Raw genomic sequence first — 11012 nt, 5'->3', positions numbered from 1 at the left:
TTAGTCATATGTTAACTATTTAGCAGAAGATTTTGTTTTGATGAACTTATAGGTCTCCCATATGCCTTGTTCTTACAGAGAATACAGGCATTTGGCAGCAACTCCATCCAGCTTCCTAGAGAACACTTATGTAGTTGTGGCTGCTGCTTTTTTTTTCTTAAGGGATTTATATGTGGTATTGTTTGTTCACACTAGGAAGTACACCTGTGTAGTGTGCAGTTTCAGGCCAGAATCCCTTAGGGATGCTTGGGCAGAAAAATTGAATGTTCAAGATTAGTGTGAGTTCTTGAGTTTGAGCCTAAATTTGAATAGTAGAACTTCGCTTTGGAAAAAAAACAAGTAAATCAGAGAACTTATTCATAGACTTTTGGTTGTCTTTTTATTTGTTTTGTTTTCCCTATAATTTTAAATCATGTATATGTGCTGGAGAGATACTCATATGTCCATGGGTGCATGAGGATAAAAGTGGGAAATGATAACTAAGAGGTGTACTAATAGAATCTTGTGAGCCCGCGAACACAATGCCCTTCATTGCCAAACTATCTCCCCAATCCAAAACAAAAAACATTTGAAAATGTTTCTAGTCATATTAAAGGTACAGATGCTCACAATTACTAAAGGGATCTAGCATCACTCAGCTCGATTTTGACTTTGTTTCTCATAACCCATCCTTGCCTCATTCTTCCAATTGAGAAAATTTTGATCAAGTACTGCCATGCCTCCAGTGATCATTAGGCTTCAATTAAAAAGAAACTAGTTAAGAATACACTTCAAGCATATTATTTTGTTCTTAAGACTCAGTCCTTAATTTGAATCAAATTTGGCAGCAAGTTTGAAGCCAATTTCTGTCACTGATCTAAAACACTAACCAAAGAAATTTGGGGGATTTTAGGGTTCATTTGTCTTCCTACTTATAGTCTGATGTGGGGATAAATTAGGCAGGAACTAAATTGTACTGTCGAGAAATAAAGTTACTGTTTGCTCAGCCTGATTTTCTATACTGCCCAGGGCTGGTGGACTAAGGGGAGCATTACCCACATTTTGTTGTTTCCTGCTGCATTGATCATTGATCAAAGAAATACCCTAAAATCATGTTCACATTCCCTCCTCTCAATTGACTCTAATTTGTATCAAGGTGAAAAAATTAACCAACACAATATTTTGTGTATGTTTTCTCAAAGGAACCTGTGTGGATACATGATGTGAAATTCATAAAGAAGAAATAAAAAGGTAAAAAGTTAAATTAAATTCAATGAAAAAAAAGAACTTGGTGGAAAAGACATCTGAGGAAGAGACATTTGGATAGATCTTTAAAAAATGTGCAAATGATTTGAAAATACTTGAATCCCATGTGAATGTTCATCAGAAGTTGAATTTGGTGACAATATGCTCACTGATTAAGTACAATTCCCCAAGAAATTATTTAACATGGTTTTGCATCAGACTAACAAACTTACTTCACAGCCATGAACGTGTGACAGTGGGCAGAAAATGGGGACTACATGTTTTATAGCTGTATTGTAGCAGTTGTGTTAGTCTCCAGCTAGAAGCTTTACCTCTAAATACTAGAACTGAAATTGCTAGATATTATATTACATGCTACTAGAGGAAAGGGGAAGGGAATAAAGATGGATGTATCCTCTTAAAAGTTTTTCCCTCACCCAAGGGACAGGGAAATGTGCAAAAGTTGAAGGAAAAGATCTTGAAAATCAAAGGATGAGGATGTTGGCTTTGAACACAAATATTCTGAAAGGAGCATAGGTATAACAAAAAGCTTTGGGAATATGTCTCTAAAACTACAATCCGATGTAGAATCATTACACTGTGTATGCCAGTATGGAAAGTAGTAAGCTTAAAAAATTTTTACCTTAAATAAAAATTAACAGGAATGTGCATGGGAGTGTTTGTCATTGCAAAGGAAAGGAACAAAGATTTTTCCATGTAGTACTAATTAATGAGTCATCAGTATATAAATGTATGCAAATTTAGATGGAATCTACAGCTTATATTTCAAAATGTATATGTATATAAAATACATATATGCATTCAGTAATATTGATTGATATAAGAGCCCATGTGCATTTCAGGTGTGCAGGGAGAGATACAAGTGATTTGTTGGAATCAGGAAATATAAAGAAAAAAGCAATTAAATTACAGTCTCAAAAATAAACTATCAAATCAGAGTGAAAAATAAAGGAAGAAGCAATATTTTGTGAAAAATGACACTGTATTTCACCAAATAATGTTGGCAAATAGCAATGAGTGTTTGCATTTACTTCTTTGTGTATGTAATATTAAAGTGAATAATATTTTGTTACTCCTATTTTACCAAAATGTGTAATGAGATTCATCATCTAAAGTGATTTATTTGTTCCTCGATTTTGGTGACCTAATTGTGATAAAGTTATTGCGTGCTCCATTAATTTCATTACTGTTTTTTCTCACTGAAAGAAACACATTTCATAATGAAATGCTGTTTTCATATAACATTCAAGAGCCTTATAGAGCAGACATAATCTGAACCCCACAGTACTTTTCATATACTGTACTCTTCTTAGTATGTTATTGGATATTCTGAATATCTTCATACTACATTATAAAGCTATTCCAGTATGTCAGGGCTCTGGGATATCCATCAAGAATATTCAATGCTGTAACTGTGCTCCACTCTCTACTATGATTCAATCTTGTTTCTCTTTTCAAATCAATGCCTTTTATTGCATCAGTGATCTAAGATACTCCTATTCCCATCTAAGCCAAAATATCAATTTGCTAATGTCTTAGTTTCTGTTGCTGTAACAAAACACCATGGTGAAAAGGAATGTATGAGACAAGTGTTATTTCCCTCTGTCTCTTGGCCACACATAATTGAATAATGCCAAGATAAGAACATGGATGCAAAGACTCAACAAGAGTCCATGAAATAATGCTGATTACTGGTTTTATGTCCACCCTATCTACGGTCTTCTTCCTTATAACTCCCAGAAAAACATGCGTAGAGTTGGCATTGCCCAGAGGAAGCAAGGTCATCGTATACTAATCCCTAATTAAGAACATTCCTTAAACACATAACCACAAGTCAAAGTGATGGTAGTTCTTCCTCATTTGAGGTTTCCTGTTCTCAATATGTTTACATTTGTGAGAGCTCATTTGCCACCAAAACTTACTATTTGGTATTTTTTTAATCAATACCGCTCTGCGGTGTAAATACTATCTGTAGGTATACTGCTTAAACTTTTTTATGATTAAGGAATACCTTTGTTAAGACAAAGTAAAACAGATAAGTTGAGTATCATCTAATATTTTGAAAGTATCAAACTTTAGATAAAGAAATTTATCTTTTTATTTCTTTAGAAAATTTAAATCTGGTCGAACTAAAAGAACATAACATTTTGGGACAAAGATACACCCTAGTAACCCTGCACTAGAAGCCAAGATAGAGAAAACCTCCACAATTATCATAACCTTCCCCCTTGTGCTGTGGTAGACAGGGAGGAAGGTGATCCATACACTGTAGAACACCAACATACTGAACGTTAGGAACTTGGCTTCATTGAATCTGTCAGGAAGGTTCCTTGCCAAGAAAGCCACAGTGAAACTCCCCAGACCCAAGGAGCCCAAATATCCCAGGACAAAGTAGAAGGCAATGATTGAGCCTTTGTTGCAAATAATGATGACCTTCCCATGTTCTGATTGTATATCTCTGTCAATAAAGGGAGGAGATGTCACCAACCAGATTCCACAGAGAACAAGTTGGATTAGGGTACACATGGGAATGAGAAAGTTAATTGCGCCTTTTATCATCATCCTTCTTATCTTTCTCCCTGGAGTAGTGAGCTTGAAAGCTGTAACCACAGTTATGGTTTTGGCCAACACGGTAGAAATAACCACTGTGAAAAATACTCCAAATGTGGTCTGCTGCAGGATGCAGGTGGCCTGGTTGGGATGTCCAATGAAGAGCAATGAGCAGAGAAAACAGAAGTTTAGAGAGATGAGCAGGATGTAGCTGAGAATGCGGTTATTGGCTTTCACAATGGGAGTGTCCTTGTACTTCACAAAAGTGACTAGGACTAGAATTGTGATGGCTGAGAAGGACAGGGCCATGCAGCCTAGAGCCATGCCCAGTGGATCTTCATAAGCCAGAAATGACACAGTTCTTTGGAGGCACTGTGTTTGCTCTAAGTTGACATATGAATCATCTGGACATCTCACACACTGCTCCATATCTGCTGGCAAACAACCATAAACCCTTATAAAATATCATATTTCTGCAGTCAATAATTTTTCTTTGTAATATTCAGAGTATATATAAATAAATAATTTGATGTTTAGCATCTATTACATTTCTTATTGCTCTAGGGACCATTAACTTAAGATTGCTTTCTATTCACCTATGCTTTGAGGTGGAACAAATCATCATCATAGGGAATGGAACAAAAGTACTTATTAAACCAAGAAGAAAGAAAAATGTGATTAATAATATTTATAATCTCAGGTTATTTTATTCCTCAAACCATAAATTTACTGCAGACAGACAAAGGTAATGTGCAGATATAGTTGTTGATGCCACTGCATGAAAGACACTATGTACTTTGTTTGCTTTGAGAGTTGTGCACTGTGTCTATACCTATACATAGGCACCAGAGCATATAATTCCTTATGCAAAAACCATTCACATAAGGGGATATTGTCCTTCTTGAAGAAATATGCCTCATAGATCTGTGCATATCCCTCTTGTTGTATAATCTCTTTTTTCCCAAGTACACATTCCAAGGTTATGGATATTGAAGGTTATGGCATGAAGGTTACGGATATTGACATTCATCCTTCTTTGCTTAGGTAGACAATTATTAGTGATAAGCACTGTCCCATCTGTTGCTGCATTCCTGAAATATTCACCCTTGTTCAAACTTTTAGAAGAAATTCTTAATCCTTTAAGCCATGTAAGGTATTAACATATATTTCATTAAAGAACAACTGTTATCCTGAGCATCTGGTGTTTGTCAGGCACTAAGCTGTGTCATAGACGGAAAGATTGTGGACTGATAATGTAGTCAAGATTCTTTGTACAAAGGATCAAAGAAGAATAAACATCTGCAAAGATTATGGTTAAAATTATTGTTTTTAAAAGTGTTACACATGTATGTTACTGTAAACATTTTCTGCATAATATAAAATCAGTAGCCACTATATTGTGAGAGACATGAATTGTTTGTAGAAGAAATTGCAGTTTATTTCCTTGAGTGCAAAAGATGTTGACATTATTCAATCATTAAATTCTGATACATGGAGATTTTAGGTCTTCAGTTTCCATCTAGGCCATATCATATTTCTAGTTTTGAAATAGAAGATATTTTTATTCAACAATTTTCTCCTTCATGCAAGCATGTACCTGTATCGTTGGAAACCTCATTTTCTGGGCACTGGACACAATCAAAGCAGCAGTCTGCTGTTCCTTTCCGATGGATTTTCCTGAATCCAGCAGTACATGTCACACTACACATGGAGGAGGGGACCTGAGGTAATACACACACACACACACACACACACACACACACACACACAGACAAATGTGTGAGTCAGTGTAGTTCATGTATATATAATATATACAATGACCCATAGATTGATATATGTGACATTATCTGACTTGGCTATAAATATTCCCCTGATAATTTATTATTATATATTACCTCGCAGTGCACTGAAATTTACACAATATTTACTATATCATGTAATATTATATATGTAGCATGTCAGTTATAGCAATTTAAAATTTTTCTTCTTAAACTTATTGATCAAAAGGGAAGGCTTATGTGGCATCAGTTTCTATCTCAAGATTTATAAGTAAAAAAAAAAATTAGACCAGTGAGTTGTATGGAGAGGATACACCAAGTAAGAGCTGTTCAAATGAATAAGAACAAAGTATGATATGTAAGACTCTCATACAATTAGTGAACTTTTCCTAAGTTTAAAAGAAAACGTTGAATCTCCACCCCATTCACCCTCCCTCTGCTTTTATGAGGGAGCTTCCCCACCAACCTTCCCACTTTGGCATCGCTACTCTAACATTCCCCTATGCTAGGGCATCCAACTTCCACAAGACACCTCCCACTGATTGCAGAAACGGCAATCTTGTGCAGAGGAGGGGAAACCAGGAATGGGGATAACATATAAAATGTAATAAAACATAATAAATATTAAAAATATATAAATTAAAAGAAGCATTTGGTCTTAGTTTCATGGTTATTATTTCAGTGCCTCATGTTTTAAATTTATATATATATTGAAAAAAATAACAATTGTGGCATACCTCCAATGTTCCTCCTGTGGCCCATTCCAAGTCTTCAGATATATGAAGTTGTTGACTCTGTGTGAAATAAGGAAAATAGCTTCCTATTTTGACTTTTAATCCAAGGCCTTCTGGAAAATTCCAAATGATGAAAATGTCATGATCTACACACTGATTTTCCCTGTGATTCATGTTTACCAGTTCTCCAACAGGGTTAGTAAATACCCTGGTTTTCACCAAGGAAGCCACCTAAATGAGATGCGTCATTAGATGATTACATATGCATATCAATGTAGGCAATGCTAAATTGAGAATGTAACATATTTTTTAATGTCTTTCCAACAACACAGGTGTATGAAAGTAATCACATGTAGTAAAATACATTATACCTCCTGACTCATTAAAAATTAATATACTTCATACTAATGTTTGATTGTAAAACATGCTAGAAAAAATAATTACCAGAAAACAAGTAACATGGTGTCTGTTTGTGTGTGTATGTGTGTGTGTGTGTGTGTGTGTGTGTGCATGTTTGTCAAAATAATATTTAAGAACTGAAGCCACATATGTACGTATTAAGTAGAAGTCTAAAATTCTGGAAGTTGTGGAAATAAAGAATGGTAGTAGGTGATTTGTGATTTTATAATTATTAATTTAAATGAATAAATATTAATCAAAGCACATGTACTGATTCTTGAGAAACTATTCTTGAGAAAAATTTTCTATCCTTGTCAACACTTAAGATTTTTTCCTCCTTGCTCCTTTTTTAAATTTGAAATCATGTGGCAAAATGTTGAAACACATTTTCACAAAATTCACTGATATTCATAAAAATATATTGTCTCCTATTAAAAGTTATCACTGTGCATGATATACATAAATGTAAAAGATTTATTTGATAGGTTTGCAGTGTAGAGATCTTTAGACTAATAGAATAATCTCTAAAATGTATGTGAGCTTCTCAGGGGCGTCAAAGATCACATTGATATATCTAAGTATAGTGAAATATATGAAGCTTTACCTGCTGACAGTCAATGAATACTCCTTTGGCTTTTGCCAGTTTCTGAGTCTCTACTTGTTGTAAAATGAGTTCATGGTAGGTGTGGGCCACAGCATACACAGCATTATACAAATTGTAACCTTCTTCGCTCAGGACCATGTCAAATGTGTGCTGTGCTAACCATTCCAATGGGTTGTTGAAAGTAAAAGAATCCATTTTGCTATTGTTCTTCGAGATTGAACAGTTAAAATTATTCCACCCCAGCATAGACTGCGAAATGTCTACTGGATACTTAGAAGTGTTTATTGTTTGTATAAAATTTCTGAGTTCAGCAATTTCTCTGTGGCGGTGTGCAAAAGTGACAGTCCCGTGGAAGAAATCAAGGCTGAAATCTTTTATATTTGTGATAACATCCCATATCGAGGTTGTGATCCAGATTCTCTGCACACCTAAGTTTCCCCATCTCCTAAAGCTGACTTCTAGAGTAGAGTTCATTTCACCATAAATGATAACAACTTTTGCTGTAGATGTCATAAGTTGTTGGTCATAAATCTTAACCCTTTCCATGTATAGCTGCATGTTTTCTGGGATTATATTCACAAAAGCTAAACAAATCGCATGCCTTTGCATTTCTTCTCTCAAGTCTGAGAGAAACTGAATACCTTGGTCATCATCTGTAATGGCCAGTCCTATCCAAGTCCATTTAAAATGAAGCATCAAGGATGCCATGCCATGGGACAAACACGTGTCCTTGGATGCCACCTGATGGACATAGGGGAACTGGTCACGGTCACTCAGGTTAGGGTTAAATGGTCCAAAGAAGATCTGAAGAGTGTTTAAGAGAGGACGAAATATCCCCATGAGGAATATGATTGTTAGGATGTTTGGAGTCATATAGAAGTAATGTTACTCACCATTCATAACTCAGTTTAAGGATAGAATGATTATACTACAAATATTCTATATTTTCCTATTATATTCTAGACTATTCTCGACAAGTCTGAGTATTCAGTTTTGCCTGTTAGACAAGTAATTTAAATATATGTGTGTGTGTGTGTGTGTGTGTGTGTGTGTGTGTGTGTGTATGTGTGTGTGTGTGTGTGTGTGTTTGTGTAATAGTATACTAAGAAATGATGGGGTCAAAGTTTTCTTGTAGGCACATGTAAAGGTAGTTTAAACGTTGTTAATTCATACAGTGTCTCACATTCTTACCTTTGGACCTTTGAATTTAATTGCCAGTTTTAAGGATATTTTCCATAATGGTCCTGTAAGCTGTACATCACAAGTTTTCTTCATTCCACAGATGAAATTAGTAAAATCCAAACCTTTACTTGATTGTGAATATGCTTCATCCACATTTCCTAATGTATCTTCACACATGCCAAAAATGATGGAAAATAGCAAAGACATGTTGGATAAAAGATAAGGATTCTTGTTGATCTCATCAGTAGCAAGAAACATAACCAGAAAAAACTCGAGTTTCCTTGCTGGTATTCTAAAACCAAGCATAGTGATGATTAAAGGAGGTGTTTGAAACATAAAAATTCAATTGCGGTTAAGTTTGTACTATAAGAAGTACATTTGTCCTCCCAGATTTTCTCTCAAGGTACATTTAATCAAAAGCTTAAAGAAATAGTAAACATCAATCTCATACTGTCAATAAGTTTAATATGTGACTGGGTATTTGCATGATTGGACCAAAAAATGTTCTGGTAAAATAGTATGAAGCCCAGTAGGCTTTTTCCATATTCAGTGACAACTCCAGAATGACAGGAGAGGCTCATTTAAAGAGTATTTTAAAAGGCAAAATATATGTATATTCACAAGTGCGTATGCAATAATAATAATAATAATAATAATAATAATAATAATAATATGTCGAATAAAGTATAGTAGACCTCCTTCCCTTCTGCACATATATATTTCAGTATATGAATTTATGCACAACTTTTAGAGACCAAAATAAGATAAGCTTTTTATAGGGGCCTTTGATGCACACGCAGAAAGGGATCACTGACAGACATTGGAGGATAGGCAGTGGTGCAGCCTCATCGCACTGAAATTTTGCCCAAAGTGGGAAATGCGAATTCAAGGCAAATGAGAACACATATTTCACCATATGTTATCCACAAAGAGTCAACAGGTATCTCATTTTCCAGCTTTGTGAATTAGAACGCAGTGTAGTAAAGCTCAGCTAAACTGTGACATATTTGAAAGTATTAAAATAGTGATCAATGTTATAATTAATTTTCAGTGGTTCCTAAAGTTACAGGGAGAAAACACAACTGATTCTGACAATTTTTGTCAGAGCTATGTATTTCAAATTCATGACATTGAAAGAGAGAATAATGTTAATGACTTACCTAAAATTAATGTAATTAAGAAGTTTACTATAAAAATTTTCTTCAATAGGTCCCTCGATTGTACAAAGGATAAAACCACAGTCATTTTGCAAATCTCCATCATTATCTTCACTCTTCTTTATCCTCCAAAATCAACTGGGTTCAGTCAAGCTGCACAAGATGAGAGAAAACAACAGGAACCAAAAGGCAACAGTGAAAGCACACAGCTTCCTCATGTCTGCTAGGATCTAGCCTGGAGCAGCTGTGAAACCTGTTTTTTATGCAGACAAACATAACACACACACATTTACACCTATGTGTATATTTTAAGACTTCTGCTGTCTGGAGATTCACTTAATTATATTCATCAGTTCCTTCCCATTCATCCTATGTTCTCCCTGGATACAATAGTAGAATTCTGGCCTCAAGCTCTACATCTGAGGTCTGAAAACTTTTGATCAAAACATTTCCAAAAACATGTTTTGAAGATCATGTTCTTCATCCACAACTGCCATGATTTCATTCATATCTGTGACACAAATCTTCCAAGGGGCAATCTTCTTTCAGACATCTTGAACCAGATCACGTGTAAACAGCCATATGTGTGAACCCAATAGATTTCAACAGAACTTCTATAGTAAGACTAGAGTTGAGAAGTTATAAATGTTCCATATCATTCAGGCTTTGAGTTGAATCATGGGACATTTTGTCTTCCATTTTCTAATGAAGGGAAGCACAGTCTCACAGGCTACATTGAGTCAGGAGTTGAGCATTTTCTCTGTTCATATCCTATTGTATGAAATTCATGTTTACAAAATCTCCTCAATCTTCCTATGATTCCTTTTATCTGGAGAAGGTGTAATTATGTTAAATCCAATGATGCATGGAATTATACAGATTCAATACCCATGCTGTCCGATATCTGTTCCTATGCAGACATTTAATGAGTTATAATGTTGATCAATTGCCTGATAATCAGTCCTTGGCAGTCAATGCCATTTGATAAAATATTTTTTGGTTGAGTTTGTTCATACCTCGTTAAGATGAATGAGAACAATTGTATGTGTTCTATTTGAAGGAATGAAACAATTTATGTATCATTTATGAGAGAGAATTTTATTGCTAATGTTAATATATACATTACATTATTTTTATTTTTTTCTAGTTGGTATTTGTTTTGATATAGTACTGTCTCGGACTACATTGCAAGAACACAGATGTATGTCTGATATGCACATATATTTAACTTGTTTACATTACAATGAGTGAAACGGAGGGAGCATTAAATGTGATTTATAATTTTTGAACTACCTTATTCTTATGTCCATAAGGGCCACACTGAATTCTATTCCAATAGAAATAAAGTGGAAACTTCACACTA

The 11012-nt window shown here is 34.8% G+C and overlaps 1 pseudogene; it reads right to left on the bottom strand.

Moving 5' to 3' along the window:
* Positions 1 to 3342: 3342 nt before the first annotated feature.
* On the bottom strand, positions 3343 to 9867 carry LOC148001905 (vomeronasal type-2 receptor 116-like; annotated as a pseudogene).
* Between the last annotated feature and the right edge of the window lie 1145 nt (positions 9868 to 11012).

This window comes from Rattus norvegicus, chromosome 12 (assembly GCF_021556685.1).
Source record: "Rattus norvegicus strain SHRSP/BbbUtx chromosome 12, alternate assembly SHRSP_T2T, whole genome shotgun sequence".
In the NCBI taxonomy this organism is placed as follows: domain Eukaryota; kingdom Metazoa; phylum Chordata; class Mammalia; order Rodentia; family Muridae; genus Rattus; species Rattus norvegicus.
The sequence above is the reverse complement of the archived record's forward strand: the minus strand, read 5'-3'. Positions and strand labels throughout refer to the sequence as shown.